This window comes from Lynx canadensis, chromosome B3 (genome assembly GCF_007474595.2).
Source record: "Lynx canadensis isolate LIC74 chromosome B3, mLynCan4.pri.v2, whole genome shotgun sequence".
NCBI classification, from domain to species: domain Eukaryota; kingdom Metazoa; phylum Chordata; class Mammalia; order Carnivora; family Felidae; genus Lynx; species Lynx canadensis.
Genome location: NC_044308.2, coordinates 143,763,454 through 143,786,423, shown reverse-complemented (window position 1 = coordinate 143,786,423; position 22,970 = coordinate 143,763,454). Strand labels below are relative to the sequence as shown.

Below are 22,970 nucleotides of genomic sequence, written 5' to 3'. Positions count from 1 at the left end.
TGAAGTTAAAATGCTAACTTTTTCTACCCATGATGGCAATTTCTGACCTGCAACTACACCTGGGCATCCGCACCAAGCTATAGATGGGCCAAGAATCCCACCATGTGCTTCACATGTAGGCAGAGCACCAGAAGTGGCAACGTTAGTCCAGTCACATCTTTGGAACCTTCCAAAATGTGTAAGTGTGGAAACCTCCGACAAAAACAATGTACACTCAAGTCAAATACATTAAAGAGGTGCTTGAGGTGGGGTGCCGGGGTGGCTCAGTCGGTTGAGTGTCCAACTCTTGATTTTGGCTCAGGTCGTGATCCCAGGATCCCACGGGATCCCAGCGTGATCCCACTCCTCGCTGAGTGTGGAGTCCACTTGGGACTCTCCCTCTCTCCCTCTCTCTCTCTGTCTCTCTTTCTCTCTGCCCCTCCTCTCTGTGTATGCACTTGCTCTCTAATTAAACACACACACACACACACACACACACACACAAACCCAGAGGTGGTGGAGGAGACAACTCTTGGGCACTTGTGGACTGACATTCAACAGTCCAATGTGGGGAAGCAGCTCGGAGGTTACAACACCCAGAGTGGACACACGTGCCTCTGGTCAGCACTCCGCACCAAGCAAGTGAGGCAAACCTTGGGACCACTGCCAACACCTCATCTTTTTAGCCTCAAGTGTGGGAAGAGGATGTTTGCTTCCACGCACATAAAGAGTATGTGAACAGTAATGACAGATACACACAAAGCAAAGAGAGTGCAAAGGAAACCATCAGGAAGGGAGTTAGGTGACTAAGAGATGGCGCCAGAGGGGGTCTGTGCGCTCTGGGGAGCTGCAGAGGGGCCTAGACAGAAACCACCGGGAGGCAGCAACCTCAGGGGTGGCAGCCCGGGCCGGGCCAGGGACCAGGGCCTGCCACAGCGCCTGGCGTTCTTGGTTCTAGAGTTCCCACTCCACAGGGTCCTCTGAGCAGAACCACTGCTCTACTATCACATTATTTACGGTCTGCTACGTGTGTAGGCATGAATGTATCCTATTCGGGGGCCAAACTGTTACCTAAATGCAAGAACCTCTATTTGAGAAAATCACTTCATAAAGTTTTAGTTTCCGGCCAGCTATTCAGGAAGCCCCTCTCTCACAGCTGAGGCATAGCCACACTTCGAAATGCAGCCGGAGCTGGACTGGATCCCTCTGCCTTTCCTCTATGCCTCCGTACTCTAATGACTTATGCTCCCTACTTGTGATTTCAGTTGAGCTACATCTTACTTGGAGATCGGAAACTGGAAACCAAAGCACATCTGCTGACAAAAGGGTGTTCCAAGAACTGGAAAGCCCGGGGAAAACCAAAAAAGGGAAGCATCAGATAAACAAAGAAAATGGCCCCTGCCAGCAAGAAAGTACTAAACACAACATAGACGGAGGCAAATGAGCTCAGCATCAAGCCCAGCAGGGAAATTAAGAGTATCATCTAAGCAATGCCAATACAGAGAGAAGAGAGAAAACCAGAAATAGACAGGTGTGCCCTGTTGATTAAAAAAAAAAGCTTTCCAATAATCCATATTTATGCGAACATTTCAGCAGGGACTTTTTTCATGACACCTGATACCAGATGCTCTACAGCAGGGAGAGGGCCTGTGGCTGACACACCGGCAAAGCAAAGACCAGGGGAGACTAGGTTCTCATCCAGACAAACGCGCAGATCGTAATCACGCATGTAAAAGCCCCACTTAGGAGACAGAAACAGAGGGGGTGGGGCGACGTGGACTGGACAGCCAGCCAGCCACGGGCTCACAGCGGGAGAAGAACCTGATTCACCCACAGCATAAAACTTGGTCTTAAATCCTTTAGGAAAACAATAGCTATCTGAGGCCCGGCACTGCCAATATCCCTTGATTTAGGGATCTTTCTTTAAAGCGCTCATTCAACCCTGACGGTGTAAAGATGCTGTGTCTCTCCTGGACCAGGACCAGAGTCCTGCCATCTGGACAGAAGGAGACAGACAGGCTGAGGGCTCAGTCCACTCGACAGACAAGCCACAAAGAGCCACATCCAGGTGGATGCTGCCCGGAGGCCGTGCTTGGACTGGAGGCAGAAGCAGCTGTGTGTGTGTGAGAAGATCCACCCTCCTGGAGCATCGACTTCACTTGGAAGGAAATACGAGTGAAAAACAGAAGACGTGGCCACACGGAGTGGGTTAGGGTATTTAAATCGACTTTCACAATAAAGCATGAGATTTCAAAAGCACTGGCTCTGATCTCAGTGCCCCTTCCCAACCCCTCTGGCGGACCCCCCACCACCTTCACCTGTGGTGTAAAGGTGGGAGCCGCGCAGGTGCTGATGTGGACCGTCTTCTCTCCCGCACACCCCCACGCCGGGCCACGGCACCCCCACGCAGGCCTCACCCAGCAGATGTGCACCAAGGAGGCTCTCCCTGGGCACCACAGCACCACGCTTTCTGAGCTCCCAGACCACCTCCCGCCATTTGTCACGTTACCCAGGCCCCTCGTCATCCACGCAGCCAGCATGGAACTTGTCACTCTCGGCCCTTCCCGTTCCTGTTTGACACATCTCTGCCTGCGACACTGCAGCCTGTCCCACCCCGAGGAGTGCGCCACCACCACCGAGCCGGCTGCCCTGGTGGAACTGTGCTCACCTCCCTGATTCCAACATCCACTTACTGGTTTCAGCACTCCTGATCTGACTCCCCGTCACCGCCACCTCTGTGAATACAGGAAAGGCATTCTTTTTTTTTTTTTTTTAAGATTCTATTTTTTTACCTAATCTCCACACCCAGTGTGGGCTCAAACCCACAACCCCGAGATCTGAGTCTCGTGCTCCACCACCTGGGCCAGCCAGGACCAGGGTATATGTTCTGTTGCTAGGGAGATGCTCTCAGATTCGGTTTATTTATCTGCAGTCTTCCAGCTAAAATAACCCATCTTGAGTTTCTAGTCCAAACCTCACATATTTTTACATGTGAGGAAAATCAGGCACTGAAAAGCAACGTGCCTGCAAGGTCCCCAAATCACCAAGAAATCGGCAATTGGATAAAGAGCAAAATTGATGACATGTATACACAGAAGAAAGCCAACACATTTTTAAAAATTAGATTTTTTCTATAATACACTGAACATGAGGGAATACTATGCTGCTGCACAAAAGAGAGTGAGGCGGATCCCTATACACTGCTACGGCGTGAGCCTCACGACAGGCTGTTAAGTTTAAAAAAAAACAACAGGAAACAAGATGGAGAAAAGTTGTATGTTGCCAGTGTCTAAGAAAGAGGGCTGTGTGCACACACACACTTACATTAAAAGTAGGTATGCTGGGGCGCCTGGGTGGCTCAGGTGGTTGAGCGACCGACTTCGGCTCAGGTCATGATCTCACAGTTTGTGAGTTCGAGCCCCGCGTCAGGCTCTGTGCTGACAGCTCGGAGCCTGGAGCCTGCTTCGGATTCTGTGTCTTCCCCTCTCTCTGCCCCTCCCCTGCTCATGCTCTGTGTGTGTATCTCTCTCTCTCAATAATAAATAAACGTTAAAAAAATAAAATAAAAAATTTAAAAAATTAAAAAAATAAAAATAGGTACGTTACCAATGGAGGAAAAAAGAAACAGTGCACAAAGATCAGCAACGGAAGCTTGATTTCTGAAAATATTTAATTTTGATTTGGAAACACGAAAATGTTTTCTAAACCTTCGACAAAATTTTAAAAGAAGCTATTCCTTAAAATTCAAATAAAAAATGAGTATAACTGGCAACCAGGTGGTTGGCACACTGGGGAACTGGCTCAGGTGACTTTAAAACTTAATTAGGAAAACATCCCTAGGGATACATACTCTAAGGACAAAAAAGAACTCTAAGAACAACAAGAAAATCCCAAACTGTTTTCAGTAATCACGTTGGTAATATGTTGGTATTGTTATTTTAAAACTACCACATATATTTTATAGGATAAAACAAATATATAATGATGCTAACATTGCTGGGAACCAAGGTTTGCAGCATTAGAGAAAAGCGATACCAATATAAACCAACGAAGTAAAAATCAAGTAATACTCAATTTGAAATAAACATCAGTGTGAACTGCTGATATTTTCCCTTAAAAAGCGTACTTGCCTGTCTGTCCACCCAAAAGGCCTAGCAGTGCGTGTCCCCGGTGCCCAGATTGTGGTCTCAAGACACCATTTTCTACAAAAGGGAACCAGAGCTGCTCGGAGAAGAGCCAACGCCAGGCCTGGGGCAAAGAAGTTTAGAACAAATCTGGAACACCTCACGGTACCAGAAAGCAAGGAAGGGAAGAGTGCAGGTCACGTCAAAGGACAAAGGAGCCCACTAAAGAGGCTCCACCAGCCACCAGTGGCTCAGGATTGGCATCTGTAAGAATCCTAACTGTGAGGGACTGAAACATACCACGTGTGTTTAAGTTCACAAGTTGGTAACACTACTTGAAACAGTCACCTGTCACTTTGGGAGTGGCTACATCTCATTATTGAGCACAGAGAAAGAGAACGTATCCTCTTCTTCCTATCTGAACTGCCCCTTAGGGTGACCAAATACTGAACGAAGGGCAGTTTCCATCTACCGACATATTTCAGCTACTCAAGGCAGAACAAACGAGTAATGTCATCTCACAACCTGCGAGGACTAAGTCCAGGCACCGAGCAGCACAGGCCCGGAGCCACGAAGACGAGTGCCTCCTGGTGAGGGCACACACCACGGCCTCAGCAGGGCCTTGTGCTCAAAGGCCAGGCCAGAAGGTGGTCAACCGGCCGGATCTATCACCACCCCACAGGAGATGCAGACGGCAGAAGAACACGTTCGGTGCCAAGGGCAAAATTCAACACAGGGAAACCTGACCACAACCAGCCACCCAAGAACACGTGAGGAAGAAAAGGGACAGGGAGGGGCAGTCACAGGATGAAAACAGGCCGAAGGGACATTATCAGCTAGCTGCCGTTGTGCGAGCCCTGCTTCAAACAAACTAAAAACACTGACACAACCGGGGAAAACTGAATGGTCCTGGTATTATGAATAATTTTTAAAACTGCACTTTTCTTAATACTTGAGAATTTATCAAAAATAGCTATATATTAAATCTCACTATGGATGTAAGCATTTCAAACCCATTTTATACTCATTTTACTGTTCTAACATAGTAAAGAGTTCATAATTTCAAGTATAATGTGCCACTCAATCACAAATTAGAGATTAAAACAGGGTATTTTGTTTCTTTTCAAACTCCCAGAGAAAGATAGTTAGGGAGCAAAGAGTTCATGCACCAGAAGATGCAATCCCAGAGCACCTGGCTGGCTCAGTCAGAAGAGCAGGTGATTCTTGATCCTGGGGTTGAGTTCAAGCCCCACCTTAGGTGCAGAGATTACTTAAAAATAAAATCTTTAAAAAAAAAAAAAAAAAAGATGCAATCCTCAGCTGAAGCAAGCCTCCACCCGCGGCCACCAGCACCTTCACTGCAGTGGGGTCCTGCTAGGGAAGGGTGGCCCCAAGCTTTCAGAGGGTAGGCCTATGAGGCAGAAATTCCTACAATTACCCTTGGCATCAAACACATGTATCATTACTGGCTCATGAAAGGTGACGTCGATTATTCTCGAAGTTTAACGCTGGTTTAAAAAAAATGAAAAATAAAATGAAGGTTTGACACCAAAATGCGGTACATGTGCAGAAGGTACTCAAATACATCTGTTACAAAGTGAAATTACTGAAGCCAAAAATGAGTACATTCCGGATGTTGTTTAACGACTTTATTTTTCTGAAAAGCAAACAAGTGCCAGCTGCAAAAAGAAATCTATATAAATTAAAATCGTCCAGTGACATACCCGTGTGCCATATGCTGTAAGAAGATACACCAAAGCTCGATCAGGGAGGAAGAGATTTCAACAGAGAAAGAAGCGAAGCGGTGTCAGTCTTATCCTTCTTCACAGAATGTAGTGGAGTCTCTTACCTGAGGAGTGAGAATAATACTCGGTCATCTCAACCGGGAACATTTTTGAAACTTTTAAAACTAGAATTTCAAAAATGTGAATTCAAAAAAATGATCAAGAAAGAAGTTCAAACAAAACATTTTAACCACTCTATATAAACTGTACTTTGGATTTGCTACGTTTTTTGAGTTGGACACAAATGACAAAGTCAGGATGTCTTCGGACTATTTTTAACATAACTTTTATCATGGAGTATTACACATAAAAAGCACAGGAAACACTCATGTTCAGCACATAAACAAACGCTAGTTCAACTACCATCCCGGGCAAGAAATAGAACGCTGCTGAAACCCCAGAAAAGGCAGGGCGCCTCTCTCTGACCCCAAGCCCTTTCCTCCTACTATGAGCAGCTACCCTAACTTTTATGGTTACCATTCCCTACTTTACATTTATCCCCCAGGTATGTGGCTCTGATACAGCTCTTTTGCCAACTTCTGAATTTTATAAGAACAGAATCCTATGCGCGTCTTCCTTTGTCTTGCTCTTTGTTTTTTCTGCTCCACCCGCCATTTACTTTCATTGCCACGTAGTATTCCACTGCGTAAATAGACCGTAATTTATTTATCCGTTCCCCTGTCCCCTGAATAGTTTCTGCTTTGGAGCAAAGACACACCACTGAGATCTGGGGCCCCTGGGTGGCTCAGCCGGCTAAGCGTCCAACTCTTGGTTTTAGATTCAGCTCATGATCTCCTGGGTTTGAGCCTCTTGTCAGGCTCTGAGCTGACAGCACGGAGCCTGCTTGGGAGTCTCTCTCTGCCTCTCCCCCACTCACACTCTCTCATAATAAATAAATAAATAAGTGAATGAATGAATGAATGAATGAATTTTTAAAAACTGAAAAAAAAAATAAAGATACACTACAAAGATCTTTCTGGTGCAGCTACCTTAATTACGCACATGAGCATGTATTTCTCTGGTGTATACACCTAGAAATGTGACTGCTAGGTTATCCAGTAAGTATCTATTCAACTTTGCTAAATAAAGCCAAACTATTTCCCAAAGCAGTTACAACAATTTACACTCCCACCAGAAGGGTATGAGAGAGTTTCTGGTGCTTAACTTCTTCAACAAGACTGGTCAGACTTTTTAATTCTTGCTAACTGAATGGCTGTGTAGTGGTATCCTAAGAATTCTTTGTTACATAGAACTTAATAATTATTTTGAATAAATTCATGAAATTTTACATCTGACAACTGCAGCAGTGCAAATTTAATTTTGCAACCAAGTATCTGTTCATTTTTCCAATGGTTACTGCACTATGATTTCTCATCAGGTTTAATTAACTCCCTAACCTCAGTCCACCAACTTCCAGAGACACTGACTCCGACCCCCAGGCACAGGGGGACGTGTGCCAGTTGAGCATCCTAGTCCCTGGGTAGAGTTGGTTCATCCCTGTGAACATACAGAGTCAAAATTAATGAAGTCTTTTCTTCCTCCTCTGGAACTCAAAGAGATTCTCTCTTCCCCAAAGTACCTGAACATGTGGAAAGCAATCTGCCAAATAGGACATCTTGTGTGAGCAAGAAACAGACTTGTTTGTAATAAGCTACTTATTTTGTTACAGGAATCAGAGTTGCCCACTGTTTAATGTGAAATGACACTTGTTAATGACATTCTAGTAACACTCTAGTCCTGCTCTTTGCCTTAAAGTATATTTTGTCTGACACTATACGATCTTATTTTTGGTGTTTGCATAGTTTATTTTTTTCATCATTTTACTTTCAACATTTCTTAATCCTTATAGATGAATGTCTTGTAAACGGTATATAGTTGGATTTTTTAAACACCTTATTTTAAAAAAAAATCTTGGTATCTTCGTCTTCTAAATGGAAAATTTACTCTATTTGCATTGGAAGCCATTACATACACCTAGGTAGATTTAATTCTACCATTGTACCTGGGGCTTTCTTTCCTTTTTTAATCCCAACCCAACCTACCAGAGGCTTTTCTATTTGCCTTCTTTTGGATTGCTACCATTCCAATCTCTGCTCCCTAGTAATCTAGAAGTCACGTGTCTGGTTTTTATTCTTATGATTACTTTAGAAATACAATGTGATGTGCAGGCTCTTAAAGGCCACTGCGGTATCTCTCCCCTCCTCTTGGACAGCAAGGACTTTAAAATACTAACTCCATTCATCACACTGCCAACGTATGTCCTACCGCTGTGTTTACATATGTGCACATATTTTTGTCATTATTAACATTTTAGGTAACATTCATTTTTGTTAGATGGAGAATCCTTTCCTGTTGTGTAGTGAAGGTATTACTCCTAGTGCTTTTTGGCTTTCACTGCCGGTGTTGGGAAGAGGCCTGTTGTGCCTCGGTAGGCAATCATGTGCTCCACTACCCTGTGTTTGGCTGTGGATTTCTTTTTACTTAGGGTATCCTGCCAGTCATTTGCTGAACATCTTAAAACTACGGTTTGGATTGTTTCAACTTCCTGGAAAACTGTCAACCATTTTCTTCTCAAACACTGCTCTGCACCATCCATGTCCTCTACTCCCAGAACCCAATTACGCGCACGTCAGACTTCACTACCTCCTCCGAGTCTCCTGCCTTCCTTTGCGTTCCCCATACTTCTATCTCTGTGCTTCACTTTCATTTTCTTTTTTTGATCTATTATGATGTGGATTACACTGATTGATTTTCCAGTGTTAAACCAATTTTTCACTCTGAGATAAACCTTATTTGATTGTTATGTAATATCCTTTTTATGTTTCTACATGGATTATATTTGCTAAAGTTCATGGGAGACATGCGTGTACAACAAATACACTTGGTGGTTTTCCTTTATTACAATGTCTTTGCCTAGTTTTGCTTTCAGAGCAGTGCTGGCCTCATAAAATGAGATAGGAAGCATTTCCTCCTCCTCAATTTTCTAAAAAAGTTTTTGTCTGATTAGTATTCCTTTTTCTATAAGTGTTTAATACAATTCACCAGTGAAGTCATTTGGGTCTGGAGTGTTCTTTGAGGTAAGGAGTTTAATTACAAATTCAATTTCTTTAATAAATACAACTGGTTATGAAGATTATATATTTCTTCGAGTGAGCTTTGGTGGTTTGTGTTTTTCAAGGAATGTTTTCATTTTGTCAAATTTATTGGCATAAAATGATTCACAATTTTACCCTTCTTACCCTTTCAACGTCTGTAGGATCTGTAGTGATACCCTCTTTTACATCCCTGATATTGGCATTAATATTTTCTTTCATTCCCACTGATGACAGATTATCCTGGATACGACAGTCACCTTTGACTTACTACAGTTTACCTGCAAATACTATTATACCACTTTAAGCATATAGTAACACCATAGTTCTGTTTCTCCCCTCCCGTCTTTTGTGCAGTTTTCATTTATTTACCTCTGCAAGTATGAGAAGTCCCACATTACACTGTTATTTTTGCTTTAAATAGCCTATTTTTATTTTCTTATTATTTTGAAAGTCTGTTTATTTATTTTGAGAGAGACAGAGAAAGCAGGGGAGGAGTAGGGAGAGGAAGAATCCCAAGCAGGCTTGGCACCCGCACAGAGCCCGATGTGGGGCTCGAACACTCGAAACTGTGAGATCATGACCTGTGCTGAAATGCAGAGTTGAATGCTTAACTGAGTGAGCCACCAGGCGCTCCAAAATAGCCAAAAAAAAAAAAAAAAAAAAAAAAAAAAAAAAAAAAAAGGCAATTAGAAGTGAGAATATTTATCCACCTATTGACCATTTCTGGTTCTTTTCATTCCTCTGTGTAAAAATTTCCATCTGGTATCATTTCCTTCTACCTGAACTTCCTTAAAAATTTTCTTGAAGCGTAGGCACGCCTGGGGAGCTCAGTGGGTTGAGCACAGACTTTGGCTCAGTCATGATCTCACAGTCAGGGAGTTTAAGCCCCGCATCTGACTCACTGCTGTGAGCACAGAGCCTGCTTCAGATCCTCTGTCCTCTTTCTCTCTGCCCCTTCCCCACTTGCACTCCCTTTCTCAAAAACAAACAAACATTAAAAGAATTTTTTTCTTGTAGTGCATGCAGTTCTGCTGGCAATAAAATCTGTCAGCTTTTCTTGGCCTAGAAATTTTGATTTCACTTTTATTTCTAGAAGATATTTTCTCTGGGCACAGAATTCTAAACTAACAGGTTTTTCTTTTGGTACTTTAAACATGTCATTCTGTTGTCTTTTGGCTAGCACAAATCGGACCAGAAGCCAGCTGCCATTTCTATCTTTGTTCCTCTGTAATGTCTTTTCTTCTCACTGCTTTTTAAGTTTTGGGCTTTTTTTTTCCTCTCTTTATCACTGGTTTTTCAGGAATTGGATGTTGCAGTATGTTGGTATGGTTTTGTGTACTCTATTTGGGGTTTTTGAGCTTTGTGGTTTATAGTTTTCATCAAATTTTTAATTTTTGTTCAGCCATTATTCCTTCAAGTGTTGTTTCCATTCCCTCCTCTCCTGGAACCCCAATTACACATATCTTGGAGCAGGTGGTTTTGTCTCACAGGTCCCTAAATGCTCTGTTATTCTCTTCAGTCTTCTCTATTCTTTTTGCTGTATTTTGGATTGTTTCTATTGCTAAGTCTTGAAGTTCAATGACCTTTTCTGTAGTGCCAACCTGCTATTAATCTCTCTACTGCATTTTTCATTTCAGATACAGTATTTTTCATCTGGAAGTTTTATTTTAGTCTTTCTTTTCATATCTTTCATTTCACTCATTTTCCTCTACATTTTTGAATATGTGTGACTTACATGTAACAGTTATTTTAATGTCCTTGTCTGCGAATTCCATCATCTGTTATTTTTGGGTCTGTTTCTATTGACTGATTTTTTTCCTGGTTAATATCATATTTTCTTGCTTCTCTGTATGCCTGATAATATTTTTTAAGGTTTTTAAATTTTTTTTAATGTTTTTTAAATTTATTTTTGAAAGAGAGCATAAGCAGGGGAGGGGCAGAAAGAAAGAGGGGGTCAGAATCCGAAGCAGGCTCCAGGCTCTGAGCTGTCAGCACAGAGCCCAATGCGGGGCTCGAACTCACGAACCACGAGATCATGACCTGAGCCAAAGTCCAATGCTTAAGGGACTGAGCCACCCAGGCACCCTGCCTGGTAATTTTTATTATATGTTGGACACCCAAATTTTTTTTACACTATTGGGAGCTAGAATTTACTACACCCTTTCTTTTTCTTTTAAAGTAGGCTCCACACCCACTATGGGGCCCAACATGAGGCTTGAATTCACAATCCTGAGATCAAGACCTTAGCTGAGATCAAGAGTTGGATGCCTCATCAACTGAGTCACCCAGGTGCCCCAAGATTTTATTATATATATATTTAGAGAAAGAGAAAGAACACGAGCAGGGGGAAGGGCAGAGGGAGAGAGAGAATTTTTTTTTTGAGAGAGAGACAGAGAGAGAGAGACAGAGACAGAGAGAGCACAAGCAGAGGAAAAGACCGAGAGAGAGAATCCCAAGCACGATCTCAGCTTAGCAGGGAGCCCGATGCGGGGCTCCATCTCCAACCATGAGACTACAACCCAAGCCAAAATCAAGAGTCAGATGCTCAACTGGCAGCCACCCAGGTGCCCTGAGAATCGTAAGCAGGCCCCATGCCCAGGGTGGGAGCCCAATGCAGGGCTCAATCCCACAGCCCTGTGATCAGGACCCAAGATGAAATCAAGAGTCAGACGTTCAAATGAATGAGCCACCCAGGCACCCCTATTAAGTCCTTTTCAATACAGCAGGACTTTGTTCTGAGAAACGTTATTTGGAACGATTTAGGGCAGGTCTACAATGGCCTTTATGGTCTAGAGCTAATCCAGCCCCACTAGTGAGGGGAGGGAAGTCTACCCGATCCCCTAAATGGAAAAGCTGCTCCGAACCCACCCTCACAAAGATTAAAAAACAAGCCTTACAAGGATCTGATACTACTCTAGGTGGTGGGAACACAAACTGTCTCAGCCCTGTGGGATATCCACAAATTGTTCAGTCTATTCCTTTCTGGTGGTTCTTTTCCTGGCTTTGTGTTTCCTCTCGTGTATGTGCTGGTCAGTACTCAACCAGAGTCTCAAGGGGGTCCTTCTGCGGATCTCTGGATTCTCTAAGTAGCTCCCTTCCTCTCCTATATACTTTGCCCCCCAACTCTAGCTGCTTTGTTCTCCCAAATGCTGGGTGTTTGTCACTTCAGTAAAAGCTAGTGGGTTCTGGCTTCTCTCTCCTACCCTGCAGTGTGGAAACACTCTCTAGACCAGGATTTGCCTGGCGGTCAAATCTAACCTACTACTAGTTTTTATAAATAAAGTTTTATTGGAACCCATCCATACCCATTCATTCACATACTTAGTATGAAAGCAGACACAGAGTTGAGTGTGTAACTCTGACAGAGACCATATGGTCTGAAAAGCCTAAGATATTTACTGTCTGGCCCTTTACAGAAAAATTTCATGGGCCCTGCTCTAGAGAGTAAGCTGGAATAATCATAGGGCTCATTTCCCTTACTTTAGGGAATACGGTCCTAACCTGTCTGCTGGCCAATATCTGAAACTGTTATTTCTTATGTTTTGTCTGGTTTTCAAGTTGTTTAAGGAAAAGAGTCAGGTTTGGGACAAGGATGAGGAGAATAAGGCACATGACTCAAGTAAATTTTAAAGGAGTACCAAAAAATTCAGTATTAGAGGTAAAAACCAAACTTAATAAAAAAAATCTACAAGAAGAAAATAGTGAAATTTTAAAGATAGTACCAGGAGCAGTGCTGAACTGAGCCATATCTGAGCTGAGGCAAAAGGAAAAATCATTAATTCTGATCCTATCTATATTTAAAATTTGATTTTTTCATTACTGATCTATTTGCACCAAATTTGATTTTCTAAAAGTACTGTAATACACTGTTTATTTTCTTAAAGGTTTTATTTTTAAGTAATCTCTCCAACCAAAGTGGGGCTCAAACTCACAACCCCAAGATCAAGAGTCACACGCCCCACCGACTGAGCCAGCCAGGTGCCCCTAAAATATTTATTAATCACAATTATTGAGCTTTCTGGTGTCAATTCTGTACCAGGTCCTGGTGGACAGTAAACCTGGTCCCTGTTACTCTGCCACAGCAGAAAGGGAAGACTCCGGAATAACTTTCTTACTAAACACATCACACTCATACATTATAACTACAAGGATTTATCAGAACCGGAAAAGTAAATGCTTTCTTTCTCAGGAAGATCTTAAAACAGAAAACACTTCAATATGAAACATTATGCTCAAATTACTTCTATTTGCAACTAAGAGTCTCATACGTACATAGTCCCACACATAGACACTCTGGAGACAGGGAAATACTACAAGAATGTAAAAACTTTCCTATTATTACTAAATTAATACATGCACACAAAGATATTACAACTTTAATTATGTAATGTTGGGGAGATACATTTACATTATGGGGTAGACCAAAACCAGCCACCAGCAGCAACTGCTACCACGTCCATTTACTAACTGGTGAAGGTAGGTGCCAAGGCTCTCAACACATCAGCTCAATTAAAAGCAAATCAAGCAACAAACTTCATTCCAGATTCTGCAGGGTCACCACCCTGCTGGTGCTCCTCTCTAGTGAATGTGGCAGGAAAGCACTAGGCAAGCACAAGTGGAAGTAGTCTCACCATCGCGAGAATAAAAGAACCTCCACCGTAAGCCAACTTCTACATATCCTCTACAGCGTTTATTTCACTTTCTAAAAGCACAGGTGCAGGGGCACCTGGGTGGCTCAGTCGGTTAAGCGTCCGACTTCAGCTCAGGTCATGATCTCACAGCTGTTGAGTTCCAGCCCCCAGTGGGGCTCTGTGCTGACAGCTTAGAGCCTGGGGCCTGCTTCCGATTCTGTCTCTCTCTCTTTCTCTCTTTCTCTTTCTTTCTTTCTCTCTCTCTCTCCCTCCCTCCCTCCCCTGCTCATGCTCGGGCACACTCTCTCTCTCTCAAAAATAAACATTAAAAAAATTTAAAAAATAAATAAAAGCACGGGTGCAGAAAAATGTTTTCAAATGTAATGACCAAAAAAAAAAAAAAAAAAAAAAGCTTTTTCCTTAATCAAAAATTTTATGGTATTAAGTTTAGTGGAGAAACAAAGACTATGAAATTAAAAGTTGTAATTTTTATGAAGAAATAGTCAAAACTCATGAAATGAGTTAATTTAACAATCAGATACCATTCAAGTTCATGAAAGCATCCTCCCCACCCCAAAATTCCCTCTTCCACCTGCTCCTTCTGACCTGGCCTTGGGTGTGAGCCGGCCGGCCGCCCAGCCTTGCTCAGCAGGCGTGCCTGCCCTCCCTGGCTAAGACCCTGCCTCTGCATCGCAAGGGCGGACTTGCACACCACGCCCCCTGGTCCACTTTCTCCTGTGCCTTGGCTCCTTCCCTCTCTCTCCCTTCATGTCCTGCCAGACACTTCATCCTCAAGACTCCATTCACGTGTCTTGACACCTACCGTTTACACTCAACTCACAGTTTGGTCACGAAACTTGAGGGCAGAGATCATGCTAAATTTAGATCTGTAGCCTCCCTCCACCCCCAGCAGCTAGCAAGATGCTAGGCACACTCAGCAGGCACCGGCTTTCTAGGGAGTTAAACTTCTCTAAGCATCTTTCCAAGTACCTTCTCTTCCCAGTGAAAGTGACCTTCCTCAAGCCCTGGTCTATACTATAAGGACACCCATCATAACACAAGCCTACACTGGCTTTGCTTCCTTCTCTCTCTCCCACCTGACTGTCAGCTTTCTGAAGACAGAAATGTTTTCTTTGGGTATGTGTCTTCTTTGGGTTTGTATCTTCAGCACTTAGAAAGGATCTACCACACAGTAAACATTCAATACATATTAGTAGTTATTATTCAATTATTCCTGTAATTATACATTTATTCCTCATAAGTCTAAATATTCTTCTCCATTTCCCCCTCCATTATAGATATGAGGAAACTGAAACACAAAGATTCAGCAATTTCCCAACATTACACATCAGCAAGTGACAAAGTGGTCTGCCCCTTCCTAACATCTATGTCTATTATCAGAAAGTGACTACCTCAACAAAGGCATGCCCACTGACTCATGATGTAAGAATCAGTCAAGATTTACACTGTAAAAGTGGATTTGCCATATGCACCTCTCAAATTATCTTCAAAAGGTTATCCGATGCTCCAAATCTCTCCTTGGACTATTGAGGAACTAAGATAAAGACATTTAGCAACTTGCCCAGAGGAGTCAGAGTCAGCAGGACTGAAACTGGTCTCAAAGACCAGTGGTCTCTCCTTGGTGACTTGACCAGCATTCTCGACCACTCAGACAACTATACATTCAAATCCTAGGTGATCATCTAATTTCTGAGCAACAAGTAAAATACATGCCTCAAAATTCCCAAAATGTCAATAATGCCTAACGAATGCATTTGTCCCTTTTTAAAACCAAGCATCTTTTTTCAGTATTTTGAATTTCAGCACTGACATCCCCAGAATTTATTTATTCCCTTAAGACTAACACAGGACATTCGTGACCAGATGCACCAAAAATAACGTCTTTAGCTGAACTAAGGCCATTTCTGATTTCAAGAAGACACTGAGATATTGGCTAGGCTAAAATAAACTTCTCACATCATTTAACTAACTATAACTATTTGCTTGCTTTCTAGCTACTTTAATATGAGAACTGACTAGAATTATTTAGCTTACTTTTGAAAAGCAATATCCAGGAGCACCTGGTTAAGCATCTGACTCTCGATTTCCCCTCAGGTCATGATCTCACAGTTCATAAGATCAAACCCCACATCGGGCTCTGTGCATACAGCCGGCTTGCGATTCTTTCTCCCTCTCCTTCTGCCCCTCCCCTGCTTGCTCTCTCTCTCTCTCTCAAAATAAATAAGTAAATAAACAAACATTTTTTAAAAAAGAAAGAAAGAAAAGCATTACCCAAATGGATCTGAACAAGAAGGAAAAGAGCTAGTTAACAGTGAAATGACTATCCCATGCCACTGGGTAACAGTTAAAACTACTCTTGTGTGAAACAAAACCATGTCTGGAGCTATAATGCAGTGGTGAGTTTGGGTTGGTTGGGTGTCTCTGAAGTCTTACTCACCTGAACTCATGATCAAATATACATTACCACCGCATGCTTACTTTAGTCCTAAAACACGAAACGTCACATATATTTTTACAGATAGTCATGTTGAAAATTTTAAATATCTAATATAATATTCCTAGGATCTTTCTGAATCTAATATTCTCACGCTATGTAAACCCTCCAGAATAAATCAACTTCCTAATCAAATGTGACCCCCACCACTGCCAGAATTGCTGGACCCACCAGTACCAAGTTTCCTACATGACATCCAAACGATCACATTGTTTTAACTTAAGGTGGTACAGAAGCATGACATCTTTCCAGGTCACCCTGAAATTTTCATCTGAACCGTCTTTCAAATAAACCCTATTCTGCAATGTTAGCTTTTGCTTAATATAGTTGTGATTCACTTCAATTTACTGAATTTAAACAGAGATTTGTTATGCGACATCAAATCTCTTCGGTTTCCCCCTAAATTAATCAACATTTGGAACCGAAAATATTCTGGTGTCAACACTTTTTATACAAAAAGAAAAGTCCACATTAATAAAATTTTCTACTGAAATAATATAAAAATAAATCTTAATTTGTAGGTTAGATCAGTGCTGCTGAAGAACTCCAGGACTGACTCACCAGCCAGAAACGCCCACAGGGCAGGTAGCACCCAGCCATGCTGTGGGCCCTGAAGAGCCATGCCACGCCTTGCACACAGCCCCTGGCAAGGTCCCACCTGGCCCAGCAGTTGGGACCAAAGCTTGTCTGATGCCAGTTCCCTGTTTCCACTCTCACAACTGTCCAATAAATAGTTTTTTTTTTATTTTTTTAAATGTTTTATTTATTTTTGAGACAGAGAGAGACAGAGCATGAGCAAGGGAGGGGCAGAGAGAGAAGGAAACACAGAATCTGAAGCAGGCTCCGGGCTCTGAGCCATCAGCCCAGAGCCCGACGCGGGGCTTGAACTCACAAACCACAAGATCATGACCTGAACCGAAGTCGGACGCTTAACCGACTGAGCCACCCAGGCACCCCTCCAATAAATAGTTTTGAATGACAGCACCCTTCTCCAATCTGGCAGTGTCATGAGGAAGACAAAAGAGCATTCTATAAATTAAAATATCAAAAGCACTGGGGCCGGCTTTACTAGTTTCTCAAAATTACCTCAAAATTACCTGAATTCAAAGGATGCATTAAAAGCTGCTACCCTCACAATGTATTCGTTCACTTACAAGAAAACTAACATGGAGATCAAGAGAGGAAAGGGCCATTCAGGACATAAAGAGTCACTATTCTTGGTTGTTTCCGGCTCCTTGGTGGAGTGGGAAAACACAAGTATTCAATAATTTGAAAAGACAGTAAGTTAGTAATGGAAAAAAGATTTCTTGGTTGAGTCAGTAAACACTTGAAAACTTCCAAGACGGTCCTGTGAAGGACACAGAGCATCAGAGCCACCTAGGATGGCCAGCACAGTACAGGGAGGAGGAGACAAGAAAGACGGGGACCCTGAAGACGGTCTATGGGGAAGAGGACACAGCACAAGTAAATGTGTGTGTGTGTGTGCGCACGCGTGTGACATGAAAACTACCAAGGAGGCTCCTGGTGAACACACCAGTGACACCCATTTAAGTAGGTACAGGGAAGGCCTCCTTGGGGAGAGGACATTTAAGCCATGATCTGAAGGATCAGTAGAAATGAACTATTTCTGCAGTTCTCAGATTTCAAAAATATAAACATAAATAAATACAATAAGGAAATCAAGTGTTTAAGAAGTGGCTCAGTATCGAATATCAATTCAATATCCTCGTTTTACAGGCTACACAGGGAAAAAATAATCTTGTAATTCAAGGGTACCAATCTTCTTGCTGTACTTCTGGTTGGTGTTAGCGCACGCACACACACTAATATATACCAAATGCAAGGGTATAAATATATATATGATAAATATAACCATATGTTATATTGATAAATATTAATGGATGATAAATATTAACTGAATGAATGGGTTGCTGGCCACAGCTCAGAAAATGTTAAAAAAAAAAATACTTTTCTTCTCACACTTCTTTTCCAAGCAATGAACTAAACCTTCAAGCAATTTATTTGCAGGTGTTAAATTACATTTCAAAAATAGCTTTATTAAAGGGGGTACAGAACTGTTTCTGAACAACTTAGAAGCCTTCTTCTAAATTAATGTTACAAACAATTTTTAGAGGAGCAAAATCTGAGTGTAGGACACGAATTTGTTTTACAAGATTTGTAGCTGCAAGTTGTAATAATGATAAATGATAAAACCATCCAGCACTACTGGACATTTTCTAACTCCAAGGCAGAATAAAAAGGGAAACAATGTGCTAGGAACTGTGGGTTGTGAGTTAAGGCTCTAAGCTGACAAAAACCCTACGTTCTGGGCCATAGACCCAAGGCTGGGGTTGGAGGAAGAAGGCAGAGCTGGCCTGGAGCTCCCCCACCTGGGCTGGGACCCTCCCTCCATGCCCTGGGACTGAGTTTCATTGATGCGGGGCTGGGGGGGCTGGGGATGAGGACGGAATGAACACGATTATGTCTGGAGGTTTCAGCATTTCACGCTTTGTATCTCCAGTAATCTAGAACACGGGAAAGACATTTCCTCATGAGCTCCATCCTGAGCTCTATCCATCTTTGCAGACTGTTTCAACTCTACTGCTGTATCAGAGACGGTTTCGATGCAACAGGGGAGTGACTCAGAAAATACGAGTTCCCTTCTTAAATAGCTGTCTGATAGCTGAGCACCAGCTGCCAAGGAAGCACACGAAAGGGGTGCTCATTCTAATCTGAGGGTCTGAAGACCCTTGCAAAATAATTCTAATTAATGAATCTGCCTGTGAAATGCCATTTTGTAACATATGCAGGGTTTATCTAAGTGTGAAAACGTGTCATTTTTTAAGCTTATTTATTTATTTTATTATTTATTTATTTATTTTGGAGAGCACACACACAAGTGGGAGGGGCAGAGAGAGTGGGAGACACAGAATCCGAAGCAGGCTCCAGGCTCCAAGCTGTCAGCACAGAGCCCGATGCGGGCCTCAAACTCACGAACCGTGAGATCATGACCTCAGCCGAAGTCAGACACTTAACCGACTGAGCCACCCAGGCGCCCCCAAATTAAAATAATTTTTATTCTTCTAAGTCAAAAAACAACTTAAATTATACCGTTGAATTCATTTTTAGTTTATCGCAGGTTTCTAATACCAGTGCCTGATTCTCTTACCATAAGTGAGCGTATCCTCCTGTACCTGGACTGAAATGGTGGTGAGCAGTCAGAGTGTGCTGGCCGTCCCTCTGGGTTCTACCACATCGGAACTGCCTAGGGAACTCAACACCACACTGTCTGCTAGGGCACTTTCTTTAGAGACCTGAAGAAGTCAGACTCTTAGGCAGGGCATCTGGGTTAGAGGATTCCTCTTATCAAGGAAAGCAGAAATCTTTCTCCACCTGAAAGGTTACATCTAAGACTCTCTTGATGCAGTTCTCTCAAAAGAGAGGTAATTCATTGTCTCTCACCTATGGGTAACAACACACTTGTCCTGGAGTTCTTTACAGATCACCAAAGAGAAACTTGTAAACATTATGTTTTCCATCTCGTTCTCACCGATGCAGACTGTCCCGTATCCTACCGAGGGCCTACTGAGCCACAGACCCCAGATGCTGCTGGACCTGTACCTCGTCTAACTCCTTCTCCGTCATCTTTGCCCACCGTGCCCAAATCTGCAACAGCCCTACCACTTTTCGGGGGCTCCAGAGTTATTCAGACAGTTAATGTGTTTCTATTATGTACTAAGCCTGAGACCCAACAGTGAGAAATGTGCTTCCTACCCTCACCGAGCTCAGTATCGGGGGGGGGGGGGGGGTTGGGGAGGGGCGCAGGGGGCACAGGCGCTGAGTCCTGGGAGAATGCCCTAGCTACCTGGTAACCTGAGCACAAGAAGCCTAATAAGCTGAACCTCTCACTATTATAGTAAGTAAGGTGTAACTTGTAAGCTGCACCTAATATTGCTATGTTGTTTTGCCTTTAGTAAACACAGTATTGTGACCTTGATTTAATAGGTGACCACTGGGCCCCTAGCCTCTCTGGAAAATACCACAGGTTGGCAGAAGGGTAGCTGCAGACACTCAGGCTAAGCGCTCCGGCACACAGGCCAACATCTCTCATCACAGCATGCGGCCTGAGGGGCGGAGGAAGCGCCCCTCAAGTCTCCAGCATGCTGAGCAGTTCAATAAATGGCGGGATAAAGAAGAAAGGGAAAGCAGGAACTTTTGTAAATTAGAGAGCTCTATTCCTGTTATTACGATAGGCCTTTCTTTTTTTTTTTTTTTTAAACAAAAAGAAAAGCAAAACACAGTTACTGAGAGCAAAACTCTTCTGTCAGGAAAGCGATCCTTAGGAAAACAGAGAGCCAGGAGCTGGGTTTCCAATCCTAGGTCTGGTTCTGACTTGCGGCTGCAGAGCCATAACCAAGTGGCAATTTTCTCATCTGTAAAATAAAGGGACTGAACTGGATGAGGATTCTCAACTAAGGCCTGTAGGTGAGCTACCACAAAATGCCCGCGGAGGTGAGTCTGAGAAGCTAACTCTACCTTCAGGTTCAAAATTTAAGCTGTATGATCTGAATGATCATCAATCAAGAGAATGGAATCTACACAAGGGTGAAATGTTCTCCCGGGGCCTGGCAGGGTCCTCTCTCAGGAGCCAATGTCTCAGACCTCCTCGGCAAGCTGCCCGGGGGCCTTTTACAAAATATTAGCAAACAGGTATTCCAGTCCCACGCAATCAAGGTATCGATATGGTTTAAATTTTTTTTTTAAACGTTTATTTATTTTTGAGACAGAGAGAGACAGAGCATGAATGGGGGAGGGTCAGAGAGAGGGAGACACAGAATTGAAACAGGCTCCAGGCTCTGAGCTGTCAGCACAGAGCCCGACGCGGGGCTCGAACTCACGGACCGCGAGATCATGACCTGAGCCGAAGTCGGCCGCTCAACCGACTGAGCCACCCAGGCGCCCCTGGTTTAAATTCTTAAGGGGAGCTAGTTTTCAAAGCAACTATGCTACATATATTTCACATAAACAGCAAACAATCCTTTAGTAATGAAGATAATGGGCCTTCGTGTATTAGTTTCACAGGCTTGGCATTTGGAACACCGGTCTTTCTAACTTGGGCCTCCCTCTCCAAAACCAACAATCGTGATATCCCAGAAATATAAATTAGGCAGGGCTGCCTCTCTGGAAGTCAGGCTCTCTGAGAGCCCTGGGGTGTTACTGGAAGGAAAGAAGCTCTTCACACGGACAGAAAGCTCTGCCAGAACCACACCAGCACATGGGGTTGCAGCTACGACTTGGGGATGTCAAGGACTTCCAGCCCTCAGGAGGCGCAGACGTGCCAGCCCATTCTACACCACCCACAGACTGAGGTGTTGGGACACTGCACACACAGGCTTGCTCCCCAGCCTGGAGCTGAAAACCATCTCTTAACCATAGTCTGTTGCCAAGAACCCAGAGACCATGGCAGACGTGACCAGAGGAAGGACCGAGCTGAACAGACAACTCTGGTAAACGAAGAAAAAGGATGTGATACACACGGACAGCTGAATTTATTTACACTAATCATGAATGCAGGCTCTCAGCTGGAACATCTCACTTAAAACGCCAGAAGGTTCAGTACCCATTCATAAGCTTTTCAGAATGCATGCAGTTGCCATGGTAACCCTGACATTGTATTTCTTGGCATTGGATGTATAAATTACCACCCATAATACATTTAACACAGTTTGGGGGCCGCCAATTCATAGACAAATAAATAAACCTCAGTTCTGACTCTCAGCCTCCCTTTTAGATAAACAAAGAGGAGCAGCTAGAGGTAGCATCCGCCTCACCCCGGGATAAGCACACAGCTCCGCACATCCGAAAACGCGCATCTGAAGGCGAGTAAGAACTAAGGAAATTGGATCTCCTCATCCACTGCCATATGGCTGAGATTTTGTGAAACAAAACGTTCCATGCCAGATGCATGATACTGTCATTGCTTAAGTTATAGAAGCAAATCCATTCTATCCGTGTCTACATCTCTGGAACTCAACCGTGTTTAGTAAGTCAAAGAACAAGCAGATCTCTTTAAAGAACATCTTTAATAATTTATTTAGATGGCATCTGTCAACACTAAATAAGAAAACTGTTCAAACGTTCAAACTGTCCTTTAGTAAGAAATCAAAGTTTTGTTTCTTTGGTTCAGAAGAGATCTACTCAATCATAATTCTTCACCTTCTCTAGGGATAGTCCTAAACATTTAAAATACATATTATGCATGATTTTTAAAGTCCTTACCTTCTCATAATCCACCATCTGAACACAGAGGAGAAAATAAAATTAGCATGCACAAACTGCAAAGGCATCCTGACTCTCACATCCCAGGAAGCCCACTGCACCAGAAACTTAAGACAGCTGCTGCAGGGCATGCCTGTGCTAAGCCACAGTGTTCACAAAAATCACTTCCGCTCTATCCCTAAATAGCTAAGTCCAAGGGAGGACTGCCTTCGTTGTCTCCTCCTTCAGACTGCAGGTCGTAGTCGGCGGCTTCGAGAAAGGGAGCAAAAGACCTCACCACCAGTTGTTTCCATATGAACAGAGACTTTGGTAACCGCTGCATTGCAGTCTTTCTGAAAGCTACAAACCTCAGAAGCAAGAGCGCGGAGAGAGACTCCCCTGGCACAGGAAGCTGCCTTTTGAATCACAAAGATTTTATAAGGATCTTTAAAAAAATGTTGTGAACACCGGGGTAGGGGGGGGCATTTCTAGATTTTCAACCTATTTCCTAAAGGCTTACTGGTTTGTGGTTTTTACTGGAGGACGGTTTTGACAATTCACTGTGCTGGGTAAGAATACTGAAA

At 43.1% G+C, this 22,970-nt stretch overlaps 1 protein-coding gene across 3 annotated transcripts in view; it reads right to left on the bottom strand.

The window, feature by feature from the left end:
• The window catches only part of TRAF3 (TNF receptor associated factor 3), a 118,637-nt gene that overhangs the window by 50,320 nt on the left and 45,347 nt on the right, over window positions 1-22,970 (bottom strand). For all 3 annotated transcript variants that reach the window (XM_030320045.1, XM_030320042.1, XM_030320043.1), the window contains one exon: window positions 5,828-5,952. The gene's annotated coding sequence lies outside the window, so the exon portion shown is untranslated. The remainder of the gene's footprint in view (window positions 1-5,827; window positions 5,953-22,970) is intronic.